At 30.7% G+C, this 18,537-nt stretch overlaps 1 pseudogene; it reads left to right on the forward strand.

Moving 5' to 3' along the window:
- The first annotated feature begins 15,340 nt into the window (after positions 1-15,340).
- On the forward strand, positions 15,341-17,732 carry LOC107842115 (annotated as a pseudogene).
- Positions 17,733-18,537: the final 805 nt, after the last annotated feature.

Here is an 18,537-nt window from a genome sequence, read left to right on the forward strand (position 1 = left end):
ATCGATGTCTTGGTCAACAAACCATTCTGAAGCTAGACCTAAAAGACTCTCATCGAAATAAGCCATGACAAATTTTTCCTTCCCTCCAACGCCCCTTAGTTGGTTACAATAACATCTTAAATATGCTACGGGATCACCGTGTCCATCATACTTCTCAAACTTCAGTATTTTAAAATCAAGAGGAAGGTTAACTCCTGGAAACATGCACGGATCTTTATATGAGACACTTTTATAATCCTAGAATCCTTGCAAGTTCTTCATAGCTAGTTTCAAACTTCTCAATTTTTTGGTCATTTCCTATTGTTCTTCTGTCATAGCAGGCTTCTCAGTTTTAAGAGAAAATTCAAGCTGGTGAGTAAAGTCGTAAGGACCATTCAACTTAAAAGTGGGATTGGGAGCGTAATGCTGATCACTAGAAATATTTAATACAGGATCTCTTGTAGAGTAGGAAGGTACAACTGTTAGATAGACATTAAAAGTAGGAGCTTCAGGTGGGGTGGCACCGCAAAAGTATGAACAACAGGTGGAGCTGAGTATGTAGTGGTTCTGTGTTGAGGATTGAGGAAATGAATATTGGAAGCATTTGGATATTTTTGCTTCGGAGTAGATCCTGATGCATGTTGTCACATGTCAACAAAAATAGTGAATTGTGCATGTGACACTGGAGGTAAGCTAGAAAGATATTCAAGATTATCAGTGGGAAATGGAGGAGGCGGTAACCTATTATCCCAAGCTCGATACATTTTTATCATTTGCTGCCTTAATTTTTGAATCTCTTCATTAGCTTCTAAATTCTCATTCCCCAAACTCTCTATCTGATTAGTAAAAACAACCTCGGTATCTTTGTTGGCCATAACTTTCTCTTTGACTTGGTGCAATATAAAGGTCCATCCAAAATACCACAAACCAACCACCTTAAACTAACTGAACAAGATATAACAAAATGTGTTAGAGTTCAATATTTCCTCAAAATCTTTGTCTTTTTCTTTTAAAAAGATCACCGAACCCAAGAAGGGTGCATACGTATCATACCCCTGGAAGAGGAGAATCAGGTGTGCGTAGTACGTGAAGTTTTGACACAACAAAACCAATCAAACTCTCTTTGTTTTTCTTTTTCTTGAAACTTTAAGAAGAAACAAATTGTCAAAAGAATTGATGAAAATCTTTTTAAATTTTTTCAGCTTTAAAATCCCTATACAAATAAAACCTATGATTACCAAAGAAACTTTTTTGGGGTTTTCGATTTGAATTTCATACAAAAATTAAACTTGAAACTATTAAAGGAAAATCTTTTTGTAGTTTTCTTTAAAAGATGTATATGAAACACCTGCTCTAAATAAAGAGTAAAAAAAATCTTTTTAATTTTTTTAAATAAGATCACCGAACCCACAAAGGGCTGCCTACGTATCTCACTCCCGAGAGAGGAGAATTATTTGTGCGTAGTTCATCCAGATTGGACAATTAAGGATTAAACAACAAACTAAACCTTGACTTAAGAGACAAGACCAAAGATAGGCAATGAAAAACGTCAATAAAATTTTTTTTTGGATTATATATTTGACACTACACATAAAACTGACACCAACAACTACGAAAGGAAAATCTTTTTGGTATTTTCGTTATATGAAATGTACAAAACTTCTACCATCTTTTTTGAATTTTTCTTTTATAAAAAACTCGTATTGAAAAAAAAAACTTTTTTGAAAATTTTGAATTATGAATAATTAGTAAAGAGAACAAAAGAAATTTTTTTTTTGATATTTTTGCATTTGAAAGATGAGTGCAAAGGGTAAAAATCTTTTTGAATTTTTAGATTGTAGAATAAAAGTCATAAAGAACTTTGAAAACTATAAAACTCTCTTTTTTACACACTTTTTTTTTTTAACCTTTTCTAGCATAAACACACGATTTCCCTGAATCAGTCCGTCAAATGACCCTATTACCCTCAAAGATGCAACAATTAGCATATAGGGATGCTTTAGGGGTGAATCTCCTTCAAAGAACCAAATAAGTTTCGCTAGGTCTCAATATGATGCAGATAAGCATGACCTAAAGGCTGACCTTGGGTTGGATCCACTAATAAGGTTGTTCAGGGGAGCATATGATTGATAGTGGCTGCGATTGCTTTTCACCTACTCCATACATCCGATGGCTCCCCCTCCTAAAATAAGGGTGACTCAACTAAAGTTCATGTATATGACATGTACTTCAGGACTTGTTGCAAAAGAAATAACTCAGGATAATGCATATGGTGCCAGATATATAGCGGTAACATATAAAGAATGGTTGTAAACAAAGAGCACGTAGACATCCAACATTGATATAAGAATAACACAAATAAAATATTTATACACTTATAGTGTCAAACTAAGCCAATACAACTCAAAAATAAGCTCGAATTCTGAAAAATCCCCAGTAGAGTCGCTAGAGCTGTCACACCCCTTTTTAACCAAAAAAGAATACATTGAGTCCAAAAAGGGTTTTATTATTAAGTGATAAAAGAAAATAATTTATTTTGAAAAGGATTGTTTACATTAAAACTCAGAGTCGCCACTTGACATAAATCTGGTGTACCAAGTCCCCTTTTAAAATCCTTTTTCAAAATAATTTTTGACTCTTTCAAAACGGGTCCACGAACAAAGATTTCGATTAAGAAATTCTATCCCTCGATCCCATGGTTCGACCACGATCGCTTCGTGGAGTATATCGGCTAGTTCGACACTATAAAATGTATAAACCAAAAAACACACACAAAACACAAGAAACAAGCAATCAAACAGTCAAAAGTTTGAAAATAGTGTCCAGTCTAATTATTACAGTCCAAAATAAAAGATCCTGAAATAAACCTACACTAACCTACACTAGTACTAAACTATGCTCTACCCGATGCCTTGGGCCTTGATCACGAACGTCCTTCGCGTACAAGATACATCGGGGCATACCCAGGTGAATAAGTATAAATGGCCTCGGGGCATTCCCAGCTAAATGAATATATTTCCAATTTCCAGCGACAAAGTGAAACAATCTCAAGCACAAACATTAAATCATTCCACAATAGTCAATTTCTATAATTTGCCTACCCAACTTAGTATTTGCCTACCCATTTGACGACCTAATCATGATACTGTCGTGTTCAACAACATACAATGTCCATTTTAAATCAATCAACGATTCAATGAATTAAATTAATCAATATTCACCCTTTTTATTATTTTTTCAATTCCCAACTCAACTTGAATTCTTAGTCATAGTTCAAACATAACAATTCGCGATTAACATTTCTTAACCATCCACAGTCAATATAATATAATATTTATCATTCACATCATGCACAAAATAAGAGAAAATCAAGATGATAACAATCAATCACACACAAAAACAAAGAATTAACTAAGAAAAAAATGAATATAAAGAGATGAACTTCAAATTGGGGCTTTCTAGCTATGAGTATTATTTGATCACACTTTTGAATTCAAATCGAGCAGTTGACCGGAGCTCACGAATAGGACCTCATCGTAACTTCAAATCAGAATCTGTGAATTCGAAATCGTCAACCCAAACTCGATTTGTACCTAAACCCACGATCATTTTTCTGATTTATTTTGGAGCTAGGTTGACTGATTGTGTTATTTCCCTGCGAGAATCAAAGAGAACAAAGTTGTTCTTGTTTTTCGACGAATATAGGTCATTTCCAGCGAGGAGCTTGGTCGCCAGTTTTAATGGGTTTTTCAGTTGGAGTTGGTTTGGGGAGTTTTCTTGCCGGAGCTCCGGTGAGCTTCATTGACTATTCAAACAGTGACGAAAGCTACAATTCCTATGAGAACGTCACCAGAAAATTGAGGACCAAACTATTTTCTCTCATTTTCTCACCTGATTTTTTCTCTCATTTTCTCTAATTTTTCTCTCTCTATCTCATTGGTTTTGTGCGTCAGGGTGTACTACATCAGTGTGTGGTGCTAGTTGCTCTCTCTGTGTGTGTTGTAATGTGTGTATAGAGAGTATTCTTCTTGTGCATGTGTGCTCCATGGAAATAGAGTGGATGTATATGTGTGTTCATCTCTGTATACGTAAATTTGTTGAGATATATATTATGTGTGATTCCCTGAGAGTATGTATGAGTGTATGTATATATCGGTGTATTGTAGTGGTGTGTGTTCTGTTCTCTGTATTCGATGTTGAGGGTATGTATATCAAAATTATAGGAGGTGTATGTGTGAGTTTCTAAGAATAACGGTGTATGAGAAACGTGAATTGGGGTGGGGTGCACATGGAAGAGGGTATGTGGGGGGTAAGGGGTATAGGCTGTTATTTTTGTTAGGGTGAGGTGTCCCAAGTTTTTAACAATTTGTTGGATTTGTTATTGTATGGAACTTATCACATGGGTGAAGATACGTGGTAAGACGGGGTAAAAAACGGTAAAAAATAATTTTAGGGAGGGATAAAATTATGTGTCTACAGTATGTATATATTCATATATATACATACATATATATATATATATATATACATATACATATATACTAATACATACATACACACACATATATATAGCATATTAAATGAGGGAAAGGGACAAACTGTACAAAAAGGAGCCCCTAAGAATTATTGCGACCAGTACAAGAGCCACTATATAAAAAGAGTATTGGATAAGTGTCAAAATATATAATTAGTCTCCGAATATACAAGTAAGACTATACTGAAATAGAAGGAGAAAGATCAGCTCCGGATGCTGAAAGGTTACCCAAAACTCCGGTCAACAGCTCTTCTTGAAGTTGACATCAATAGTGTGACTCATACTAGGATTTACATTAGAAAAAAAAGATGCAGAAGTGTAGTATGAGTATCAAAACACGGAATACTCAGTAGGCATCATAGGCTAATTGAGCTCAATTACAGTAAAAGCATAATAAAATACGAATCTATACTAAGAGGCAATGAAACAGGATCAAAAATGAAAATAACTAGTTATAAAAAGCAAAAGCAAGAATTGTAAGTAAATAACTCAAGTGGAGAAAGTAAATGTCTAGTTATAACCTAAATAGACCCCTATAAACATAGAAGGTACATACAATAAAATAAAATTCAACCGAGCCCCCATCAGCATAATAGGTGCAGACAAGAGATATTACTAATATAAAGTCTAATACAATGGTAAGAAATGTGAAGATGGGCCAAGATGCGTGATAGCATATCGTATATTCTTCCTACAACCATAACCATGAAAGCATACTAGTCCTGAACTAGATTTACAAATTTTAAATAAATAATAGTGAATATCATACTCGAATTAAAAATAACAGGTAATAAGCAGTAAAATCAGGTGCCAAATTTGAATCAAAACTAATAAATAATTAGTACAATCAGATGCCGGATTCAAACCAAAACTATTGGGCAATAAACAATAAGCCAGATGTTTGACTCAAACCAAAACAAAATAAACAATAGGTAGTAATAATCCAACATTTTGATTCAACCCAACTCTATATAGTTCCTTTTTTTCATTTTAGAAGGTCAAATTCATTCAAAGAAGTGTAAGGTTCTGATAATTAAGTCAAAGTTTGTAGTTTAAGGTGAAAATGCTAAGCGCCAGGAATATCAGGTTAACAACCATAATCTAACAAGAAAACCATTCTAGTTCCAATAACTAGCCCACTTAGGTGTTTTATAGTTGTTTATTACAAGACAAGGCACTACCCTATGGTATTTACCTTATAAATGAGCCATAAAGTCAACTATAAGTCCCCGAAATCTAACCTAAGACAAGCAGCTACGCAAGCATAGGCTAAGACATCTATATTTAATCCCAAAGACCCTGTGTAAGCTAAACTAAGTTCTAAAAGGAGAAACAACTACCAGACCTAAAGGAATTAAGGCAGAAATCTATCCTAAAGCCCCCTAATCGGCTAGTAATTATCAAGAATTTTCCAAATGACTATCTAAGACATAACGATCTACCAATAATTAGCACAATATCATATCAATACTATAAATGAGCAAAGTCTAAATAAAGATAAGCATAGTCTGCCTAGACGCTGCTAAAAGCACTTATAATCCTCTATATTAGAGCTTTCTCTTTACGAAAAGCCTTCAATCGTTGTCATGCTATCAAAATAATATTCTAGGTTTCAAGATGACAAGAAGGATACTCATATTGTAAATTTACGCACTAAATCAGAAATTGGGCTAAAAATTGAATAGTAGGATCCATCGACGGAATTGAGAATTCAGTCCATCACTAGGTCCTTATTAGCTCATGGATCACTTGATCCAAAATTGAGTGTAATCCGAGCTTAACAACAACCCTAAAATAGTCTCAATAGAAGAAGAGATATTAAGACTTTAAAACTAGAATTTAGGATTACAATTGGACGAGAACTTATGAGTTAGGACGCAAAAATGATCATGGTACGAGAATATGACGACCTAGGCTTCAAATGATGATCCACGCTGATTAATAAGCTCTTAGAAATGGACTTGGGGTTGTAATAAAAATATATATAACATATAACAGTGGCTGCTTAGTGGCCAAATAACTGCTTAAGCGGCTATTGCTTAAGCGATCCTCGGTGAGATGACTAGCTACCGCTTAAGTGGTGCCCAGCCACTAAAGTTACTATCATTTAAGCAGCTAGTCAACAACTTAAGCGGTTGCACCAACAACCTTAACACTAGAAATTTTTCTAAGTCCAAATGAATTACGTTCAAATGCTCGAGATTCGTGCGAAACTCCGTGCATATAAACGAACTATGATACCATACCAAATTCAAATTTCGAACTCAAAAAACTATTAAGAATTTCAAACAGAGATTGTTTTGATAAAAAGTGGGTTCCATACCCAATATTTCTTTTTATCAAAATTCAACTAATAGCGTAAAACGAACCTGAAAGCCTTGGTACCCAAACCAAAGGTCTTCCTAGCCTAAATCAATATTCTGGAGCTAACAAAATTGGAGGAATTGTCATTCGATGCCATTTACCGAAAGTTCTGGTTTGAGATCACTTTCTCAACTTTAAAAGCTCCAAAACAGAAAAATTGACATAAAAATCAAACAAACTATCCAGGAATCAAACAGTCAATCCCAACAAGTCATTGCAGTTGTAGAAAAACTCTAAACATGGAAAAAACAAAAAAGCAAAAAATAACCTAGAGGAATCATTACAACCTATTAACTTTGATGAAATTTTAGAGCCCCTACAAAGATGAGGCTTAAATTTGTTGCTTGGGATGCTTTACCATAAGGACGACCTCGTATTTTCTAAGTGAAATTCATAATTCAATATAAAATAAATGGCCAGTGGAATAATAAGACTCCCGAGATAGAAAAATGTGTCCTTAAAGTTTCGATCACAAACTAAGAGGTACTTATGTCCTTTTTAATGAAAATATCATTATTACTATATTTTAGAAGAGGGAATGTTGGAGGAGCTTAAGGTCAAGTTTCCAAAATGACAACTAAGCTCCCCAAGGTCTCACTTATTACTATTTGAGGATATTTTCGGAGCTTAGCATCACGTTTCACAAATGACAATTAAGCTCCTCAAAGTCTCACTTATTACTATTTTAGGAATTCTCCAGAATTACTTATATTTATTTACAAGGAATAATAAAAAAATTGATTGATTCTCGAAATTCTATAGGTGTTGTATAAATTGGGACAATTATTTGAAAATGATATAGAAAGTACTATACATCATTATAATTAACAACTAAAAATATTTAAAAGACATAAAAATAAGAAATGAGAGGAGCTTAGGGCCAACTTTTAAAAATTATAAATAAGCTCCTCAAAATTCCATGTATTATTATGTGAGGAGCTTAGGATAGGAATCACTTATATTTATTTAAAATTTAAGTAAAAAGATACTATAAACCACAATAATGATTTTAAAATATTTAAAAGACTTAGTAAAAAAAAATCGATCGATTTTTGAAATTCTATCGATGCCGCATAAATTGGGACTATTATTTGAAAGTGATATAGAAAATACTATAAATTACAATAATTAAAAATTTAAAAGACTTAAAAATATTTGGTTGACTCTCTAACCTATATCATAGTTAGATAAATTGGGACATAAAAAGTAATATATATTATTTGAAGATTACATAAAAATTACTATAAACCACATAATTAATAACATAAAATATTTCATATGTGAGAACATAATGTAGCTTAGGGTCGAAAAGCAAATAGACTGATTCACCCTTCTATTTTTAGTTTGAGGTTATATATAAAATCAATATATATATATATATATATATATATATGTGTGTGTGTGTGTGTGTGTGTGTGTGTGTGTGTGTGTGTGTGTGTGTAAAGGAGAACTGTAGGCAATCCTATGTGGCATATCTTAGAAGTCTCCAATGCTATTTATCTTTTTTTTTTTTGTGGTCTTTTTGAACTTTTTTTTTTCATTAATCAATCAATTTTCTTAACAATCAAAATGAATGAATCAATTACTGCTCCTTCATTTATTTTTATTCTTTAATATATAAATTTAATATTTCTTTATCATTACTCTCATGACCTTTGATGATCATAATTCCTAAATTATATTTAATAGTCATGTTCATGATATCATTGATATTCTATATAGTTGTCTTATAAATAGAAGTATTATAAGTCTTCTTTCCTCCATCATCAAAATTAAGGATATTTCATTCACTATATATTTTTTGAACTTTCATATATTCTTTTAAAAAAATCATTTGTATATCTTTTAAAATGTCCTCCGTATTGTTTTCTTTTGGGTATGCTATTGCTTCTTCTTCTTCTTCTACATGCATTGTTCCTTTGACATTTAATTAATTTGCTAAACTCATACATGAGATTACATTAAATTTGTTGTTATTGTTATCTTATATTGTTTGTAACTTTTAAGCAAGAACATGTATAATTTAAATATATTTTCTTATAATTTTTTTATAATATATTAATTTTTGTGATGTATTATTTTTTACAAGGATAAGAAGAAGATCAAATAGTGAACAAATGAAGTAAAGATGAAATAATTACTATGTAAAGATCTGAGGAGAAGAACATAAGAACCACTTGAGATGAATGTCTTTTTTTAAAAAAAATTCTATTTAATCTTTTGCTTTCTTTATATAGTTTAAATTACTACATAAGTTGTTCACTTTTATTTGTCGTTATACTAAAAATAGATATAAAGAAAAAATATAGTTAAGATGATGTGACACCTTAATTTTTTTTATTTTTTTTACATAATCTACTAAATAAATAGATTATTAAAAATTTCATAAAATAAATCAAAATTATCCTAAAAATAGATATTTTGCAATAGAACTCAATTCACCATTTGCTTGAGACAATCCGCATAAGAGAAATTAATATAATATAATATTAATGATAATTAATTTCTTTTTATGTATTATGTAGTTGTAGTAAAATTAATGTCAATGAGAAAAATGAAAAAAAAAAATGTGAAGGCAATAAAGAATAAATAATTGTAACGAATGACTAGAGTAGTAACGAAAAAAAGAAATGACCTCCTTTTTATTTTTTCTCTTTCATATGACTATAGTTGTACATACATATTTCATTATGTTAAGTTATAATTAGATTTTGTCAATTTTTACTGTGATACTTTTTTCTCTTATTTCTTAAAATTGTATTTTAAAAACATAAAGACGACAAGAATAGGATAATCGATAAGATAAAATATAATGTTGAAAAGAGAAATAACCTCCTTTTATTTTTTCCTTTTTTTCATATGACTATAGTTGTACATACATATTTCATTATGTTAAGTTGTGATTAGATTTTGTAAATTTTTGTTGTGATATTTTTTGCAACATTCTAAAATGAACATTATGCGTTTGATATTATTATTTTTTGCATGTTAGTGCATTCCTAATTTCTAAATTCGATAATGAGGTTAAAAACTATCGTTAGAAGCATTTTGAAGAACAAAAATTTAATAGCTTCAAAAACTTCGAGAGTTTTCAAATTAATTTATTTTACGTGTTTTTAGCTTTTAAGCTCATTTTTTGTTTTCATTTTTTTGGTGTTTGAAGAAGCAAATTATTTTTAAATATTTACTTTTAGGTCAGAAGAGTGTAAAAATAAGCTAAAAGTAAAAAAAAAAATGAATATGTCCAACTTATAACTTTAGCACTTAGCTTATTGGCTATTTTTCTAAAAAATAAAATAAAATTCCAACACCCTCTTTGTTCAAGCATTAAATTAAAAAAAAATTGACAATAAAATAGAGTATTTGAGTGAAAAAAATAAAAAAATAAAAATATTATTCACATTTTTTTGTTTTGAAAAGAAAAGAAGAAGGCAAATAACATATAAGGCCATAAATTTATATTTATGTAAGTATATATCCTCTTTAAAGTTATATAAAAAACATCTCTTTTAGTTCATATAATTATTATTTATTTTTATATTTTAATACAATACCTAACTTATTTTTCTCTCTATTTTTTGGCTTTTCTATTTTTTAAGTAATTAATGTAAAAATTGATTCCTTAATTATCACAATTAAGAATTTACTATTCTTTTCATATTGTTCATTATAATTATTGGGGTTACAACTCAACACCAAAAGATATAGCTACAAGTAAGTTGATGTATATTGTGATCATGTGGCGTACCCCTTCAAATCCTTCATGATAAAGCATTAGTGCAAGCATATATTTTTGTACCTCTTAAATTTCATTATTAGTTAGTTGATGAAGTTTTAAAGTTTTAATTATTTTTGAGTTTTCAAATTAATTAGAAATTAATACTACCACCTTCTCAGACGTCAATTATAGCAGTTTCTTATCTATGCAAAATAATGCAATTCTCGTAATTTTAGTATACTTGCTGAGAAATGTAAATGACTAGAGGAAATGGTAATTGAAATATTTATTTTTGTAAAACAATAATAATAAGTAAATTAAATTTGAAGGAATTATTCAAAAAGAATAAAAATAAAATAATTTTTTTTGGCCAAATAGGGGTGTCACATCACTTTTCTAATGCCTAGCTTCATATTGATGGTGAGAATTAGAAGTTTGAGTTTCCAAATATAAATTTAATATATTTTTTGAAATTCAGAGAATGTGAGTCCTAATAATGATTAAGAGTCCTGATAATTTATTTTGTAGTGTCTTTTGAAATTAGTTTTAAAATTTTATTACTTTAGCATTTAAGCATTATACATATGCAGATACAAAATTAAAATAATATTTTTAATTTAGGAACTTCTAATTACAATTTTTATATTTATTGTGTTTTGATATATTATTTATATATTTTAAATAAAATTTTTAGTAAAAAAATATAAATTTATATCATCTACATAGAGATAGATAAAATCAAGTATCCCTAAAAGATCATAAATTTTCAAAGAGTGAAAACTTTGAATAAATTACACAATTAATTATAACTAATGTTATAAATTTAAAGTATTAACTTTAATTTTTGAATTTGAATTTAAAAGAAATATTAACGCATTCATTGCACTTGAATAATCACAAAAATTACATTTTTATTTAATAAAATAGTTTATCACCGCGCGAAGCGTGGCGCATTCCACTAGTAGTAAATATTAGTGAAACCCAATTCATGTAGTTTGACCAAAGAAACCAATAAATTTTCTCTTTATTATTAGTTGCGCCTATTTTTTGAGATTTATGCATTTTAAAGATGTAAGAGAAAATTAGATTATTTTCATTCGGCATGGTGTTTCTCTGTTACACATAAAAAACCTCAAAAGTTTTTTAATTCAAGTTTTTCCACGAAAATTAAGTACTTCTGTTAAATAAAGAAAATAATTATGTAAAAAATTATATAATTACCATACTAAATTATAAAAACACTTAAAAGGCATACAAAAATTTATTGACTCTTAAAATTCTATCAGTGTCATACGTAAAAAAATATTACAAATCATAATAATTAACAACTTAAAATATTTACATTGTAAAAATTTGGTTGATTCTCCAATTCTATTAATGCCAGATAAATTGGAGTAGAGGAAGTAATATATATTACCTAAAAATTATATAGAAAGTACTATAAATCATAATAATTAACAGCTTAAATATCTAAAAACTGTATTGAAATTTAGTTGACTCTTCGAATTTTATCAATACCACATAAACTGAGACAAAGTGAGTATCATGTATTATCTGAAAATTATGTTAAAAAAATACTATAAATCATAATAATTAAAATAAAATAAATTATAATACTAATTAATAACTTAAAATCTTTAAAATCATACCAAAAAATTAATTGACCGTCTAAATTTCATCTGTGTTGCATAAAATGGGACCAAGTAAGTAACATATATTGGACCCGTGAATTTGGTGACGTGACGCTCTTTAAAGCAGAATTGCTATTTATCTTTTTTCTTAATTTTTTAAAATTTTTTAATTCATTTTTAGACTAAAAAGAGTAATTATTCGTTACTTTTCAGTTTTAAAATCCTTAGGTTCCTTCCCTCCTTTAACCCGATTGAATAGCGTGAATTATTTCCCTTCTATTGATCATCATTTAGTGTAAGATTATTGGAGGATTCATGCCCTCACAATTACTCAATTTACTACCCTCTTTTTTACAATTCATTATCATAACTTCTAAGACCATCATCATGAATTTAGTTTTAAAAAACATGGCTCTTAGGAATTTTTTTCACAGTTCTCTTTGTTTTTTGGGTTTTGTTTTTCTTTTATCTTTTTATATGTTTTCTTGACATAGAACATTGTTGCTTTGGATGCTATTGCAACTGAATGGATTTTATTTAATTTACAGTGTTTTGGTGGACCATTAATTTGTTGTTTGTGATACATAATGATAAATCTTTATTGATATTTTTGTTGCCACATGTTGTTTAGGACCTTAAAAATGAAGTTTTATTTTTCATCTCAAATGGGTAGGCAGAAATAGGGTATGATAAATCAGGTATGTCGTCAGGTATATTCTGATATCAATTATCATACTTCTTTATAAATCAAATATTTAGTCTAGCATTTGCTTAGAATTATGTTAAATTATGTATATTTCATAATTTTCATCAAGATGAAGCCTTTAGCTTTCTCCAAATTGGTGGAATGAGATGATGAGCTTCTAATGTGAGCTTCATTTCATGAGGTAAGATGTTCTAATCATTTTCCTAGTTTCTCAAAACACACGATGTTACTTTTAATTTGTCATCCACTCTCGTCCTTTCAGTTTGAGTGATTTTAGTATAATGGAACATCTTATAGGTGCAGTATATTTTTAAAAAACAGAAGAAGTCTAACATACAGCAAAAAAAATTGGAACAAATTTAGGAAAATAATAATTCTCAAGATATCATAATGGATACTAACGTCAAAAATGATTTCACGAACAAGCAATTTCAAGGAAGTGGATTGAGATATTAACGTTGCAGTTGGAGAAACAAATGCAAGTGAAAAAGGAGCAGAAGTCAAGAAGATAAGAAACGCGAATACATCGAGTGTAATTAAATTTGAGTATTTGTAATCATGACTTTTGACACATTCAACGTATTTGTATGAGTTTTTACTTTGTATTCATCTCAAGTATTAGTTAAGTTTATGTATTGTTCTGTGTTTTTGCTTTTGCTATTGACATTTTAGGTACAGAATTGCGGTAGAATTGGCATGTTTTGGAGCAAAAATATATGCATGTTCACGTAATGAAGAGAAATTACCAGTGACACTTTCTTTGTAGACTTTAATTGTTATTTTTCCGAGACAACTTATATTTATTTTGTAAGATTATGTTTTAATTTTTTTTGGTGTGGTTTTTGGAACACAAAATACTTTCTACATGTATTTTATAAACTTATGTGCTTAATTAGATCATTTTCTCAAAAGCTAAAATAAAATTAAAGATATTTTAATTTTGTAAATATATCAATGTTTTTGGATATTTAATATTTAAGTATTAGAAGGAGACTGCTTCATAAATAAACAAAAATAATTTATGATTGCCTGCAGCGCGACAAAATTCACTGATGTTGATGTTATATAGAGTGTGTAAAAATTAAAATAGTGTAAAATTACTGGAAAAGAAGACTGTAAATCTAATTCCACTGACCATGAGAACAGCACTGCACTTGAATTAAATTTCTGCCACTTGCCGACATTAAATTTGATAGTAGTAGTTAATATTTTGTGCCATATTAGTTTAGCGGTTGGCATCAAACACATCCATCATCAATTCATAATTTATGAAAATACAAACGCATTTATTTTTTCAAATAAGGAAATATAAAAGACACTCTCTGCTTTTCATTAATTAAGACAACACAATTTTTTTTTAATCTTTAGTATTAATTATTTTTTTTCAAATTAAATTGTAAATATCATTTAATAGGAATACTATGATAAAATAATTATATTATTAATTATTTTTCTTAATCAATGTGAAACATCAAATTGAGACGAGTAAAATGGGACAGTGTATCTTTCCTAGTTTGTATGCTCCATATCTAATTGTTTATAGATGTCTTTACTACATTTGCTAAAATGACGTCTGAAGAACAGATGTACAATTATACCTCTCTAAATAGGTGTCTGTTATATCGATATTTCATTATTATAATTTAATATTATTTTTTTCAATTTTATATTATATTTTACTTTTTATAATAATATATCATCTATAATAATATTCATTATAACAGTATACTTTTTATAAAATTGTCTCTCTATAATAATCATTTTCAACTATTATGTAAAAATATATATTACGTATAAAATAAAATATCAAACTATTTATGATAATCATCATCCAATGTCATGCGCATGGTAACTTTCATATATAAATATCTAATTACAATGAAAAAAATGTATTTAACTAGTGTCTATCAGTTATTATCATAACTTCACAAGAAAATGTTACTGAACTCTGCTTTTTTTTTTTTTTTTTTTAAACATTCACTCTTTTATAATTTTGTATATTTTTATTTATAACAGTTAAATTAGAACTAAATATCAAATGTCAGTATACATATATAATAACACCTCACTATAGCAACCATAAAACTTTCAGTCAAATACTGCCACAATAGAGAAATTTGACTGTAGTTGCAGATGCAGACGGACTTTTCTTCTGATGTAGTCCAAATTTTAGTACAAGTATGATTACCAACTTGGTAGTCATCAATTACTCAAAAATCGGTAAACAAATATTCTATTGATCCAATTATCGATTTACCATATTTACAAATTGATAATCCATAAATCAAATCAATAATATAATCAAGATGAAATCTACCAATAAACACCCCTAATTGAAAACATAGACCTTTCCTCTCATTTAGTCCAAATTTTAGCATGATGAACCACTTAATAGATGACTCTTGGATTACTTGAGACAACTTGGCATGTAGTTATATTTTTGGATTACTATTCTTGACTTGGACATACTCTTCTACATTCTGTTTATTTATTAGATTTTCTCATTTGTGGCTCTGAACAGTAGAGCAAATCTTCATTTGGTCATATTATTTTCTCTCAATCAAAGAAAATTGCCAATGTTCTTCAACCTTGTCATACTAGTGTCTCTCTTCTTAGTTGATTTTGTACCAGCTTCTTGTGAAGTTGATGGATTCATTTACAATGGATTCCAGTCAGGGAATATTAGCTTGGATGGCATTGCTAATCTCACATCCAATGGTCTTTTGTTGTTAACAGATTCTAAAACACAAGATCAAGGCCATGCTTTCTATCCAAATCCAATTCATTTCAAGAATTCACCTAATGGTACAGCATTTACTTTCTCCACAACCTTTGTTTTCACCATAAGGTCTGATTATCGACCTTTGGATGTTCACGGACTGGATTTTGTTATCGCGCCACAGAGAGGAATTCGGAGGGCTTTAGCAAACCACTATCTTGGCCTTTTCAACTCAACCAATAATGGGGATATATCAAACCATATTGTACGAGTTGAGCTTGATACAATCTATAGCGCGGATTTTGATTATATGAATGACAATCATGTTGGAATTGATATAAATGGATTGAAGTCTTTAGCAAATCACATAACATGTTATTTTGATGATACTGGCTTGTTTCATAACATGACTCTAGTTAGTGGCCAGCCAATGCAAGTCTGGGTGGATTATGATGGCAGTTCTAAGCAAATTAATGTGGCAATAGCTCCATTACATGTGGGAAAACCAGTTAGGCCACTTTTGTCTTTGAAATATGATCTTTCACCAATTTTTTATCAGACCATGTATGTTGTTTTTTCATCATCAAATGGTTCAGTCCCAACAAATCATTATATCTTGGGATGGAGCTTCAAGACAGATGGTAAAGCTCAAGAACTTTCTCAACTTCCTGAACTTCCTTGTCTTGGGCGCAAAGGGACATCAAGATTTGTAACGATTGGTTTGCCAGTAATATCTTTGGTTTTACTTATTGTTGCAACCTCAGTGGTGGTTTATCATGTTAGAAGGAAGAAGTATGAAGAACTTCTTGAAGATTGGGAACGCGAGTATAGACCACAAAGGTTTAATTATAAAGATTTGTACAAGGCCACTAAGGAATTCAGAGAAAAAGAGCTATTGGGAGCTGGAGGGTTTGGTAAAGTTTACAAAGGAGTGATGCCGATCACAAAACTTGAGATAGCTGTAAAGAAGATATCTCATGAATCAATACAAGGGATGAAGGAATTTGTTTTGGAGATTGTAAGCATAGGTCGTATGCAACACAGGAACGTAGTACCACTTTTGGGTTATTGCAGGCGAAAAAGGGAGTTACTTTTGGTTTATGAATACATGTCTAATGAAAGTCTAGACAAGTACTTGTACGACCAACCAAGATTCACGCTCGATTGGAGCTAAAGATTCAGAGTCATCAGAGGTGTAGCAGCAGGACTATTTTTCCTGCACGAAGAATGTGACCACGTAGTGGTTCACAGGGATATTAAAGCCAGTAATGTCTTGTTGGATGGTGAACTAAATGGCAGGTTAGGAGACTTTGGACTCGCGAGACTATATGGTCATGGGACCGATCCTCAATCTACTCATGTCGTTGGTACTCTTGGTTACCTTGCACCGGAGCATACTAGAACTGGCAGGGCAACACCTAGTAGCGATGTTTTTTCCTTTGGGGCTTTTCTGCTTGAAGTTGCCTGTGGTAAGAGGCCGATACAGCCAAGACAAGATGGTGATGATCTGATTTTGGTCAATTGGGTGTTCTCATGCTGGAGTAGAGGTAATATTCTCGAGGTTGTTGATCCAAACCTAGGTACTGATTTTGTTCCAGGGCAAGTGGAGTTGGTCTTAAGTCTACGCTTGTTCTGCTCTCATTCAGAGCCTTCACTTAGGCCAACCATGAGGCAAAACTTGTTGTTCTTGGATGGTGTTGTGGCCTTGCCAGAGTTATCAACTCTTGGTATTTCATCTGCTGGCCTAACATTTGACCATCCTGGAGGTTTTGATGATTTTATCAAGTCATATCCATGTTCTTCGGTTAATGCACATTCCTGCTCTTCATCTGTAGCAGAATTCTTTCTCTCTGATGGCCGATGATTCATGATGAGTTGGATAGATCCTCTTTGGTGGAATATTGATGTATTGATACTGGTAAATATAACCTAATTTTAGTGGCATTCTGTACTGATAAGTAGAGTAAGCTTATGATGAAATACTACGAACCTTTCCGTTCTATCCAGAATTCAACACTTGAAATATATTGAGAAATGTCAAGATATCAACCATGGTATCCTGATATTATTGTTTCCTTCCAGTGCAAAATAAATAATTAGGGATTCAACAATGGCTGGTCATTATTCTACTGAATTAATCTATGCATGAAGCACGAAACCGAACAGTTTCATGAATATTGGACAGTAAAATAGTTCTGGCATGATAGTACAAACCCTTGTGATAGGGCCCTTCCGGACCCGGGAACTTTAGTGCACCGGCTGCCCTTTTAAGATAACACAGTTTAGAATAGAACACTATACAAAGATAATACTTTCAGAAAGTATCTCTTTTGGTGTTATTATAACTATTGTCAAGGCATCCATTTTTGGCGTTTTTCAGATACTTGTATTTCCAATGAGCCAAAAGTATGTCAATTCCTTGCCATGAAGGGCTCTACAATTGCCTTCCTAAGCTGTTAGATCTTTTATTACTTCACGACTTTTCCTGTTGACAATGAGAAACTGTAACCACAAAGCACTCTGCTGTCATGACCCAAATCCATGGCGTGTATTGTCTGCTTCTGCCCAACAGGCCGCACAAATTTGTCAGCTGGCTATGCCATCACTGATAATGATTCTAATCGCTAGACTAGAATCAAAACAACGCAGAATGAAATAAACAAAAAGGATATGTGGATTAAGGCTAATCAGTCAAGTTTATGGGCAACAAGGGGCTCTATATCCTCACCTCCCAATTGAACCTAATCGATGAACAATAATCCCTCAATTATACACAAGAGAAACCAATTGAATCCATGTATAGATAAATCTACATGATTAATAAAGAAAAAGAAGTTAAAGAACAATTAACAGAATCCACCTCTAATAGCTCAACCTAAACTATTA

This window comes from Capsicum annuum, chromosome 9 (genome assembly GCF_002878395.1).
Source record: "Capsicum annuum cultivar UCD-10X-F1 chromosome 9, UCD10Xv1.1, whole genome shotgun sequence".
Classification (NCBI taxonomy): Eukaryota; Viridiplantae; Streptophyta; class Magnoliopsida; order Solanales; family Solanaceae; genus Capsicum; species Capsicum annuum.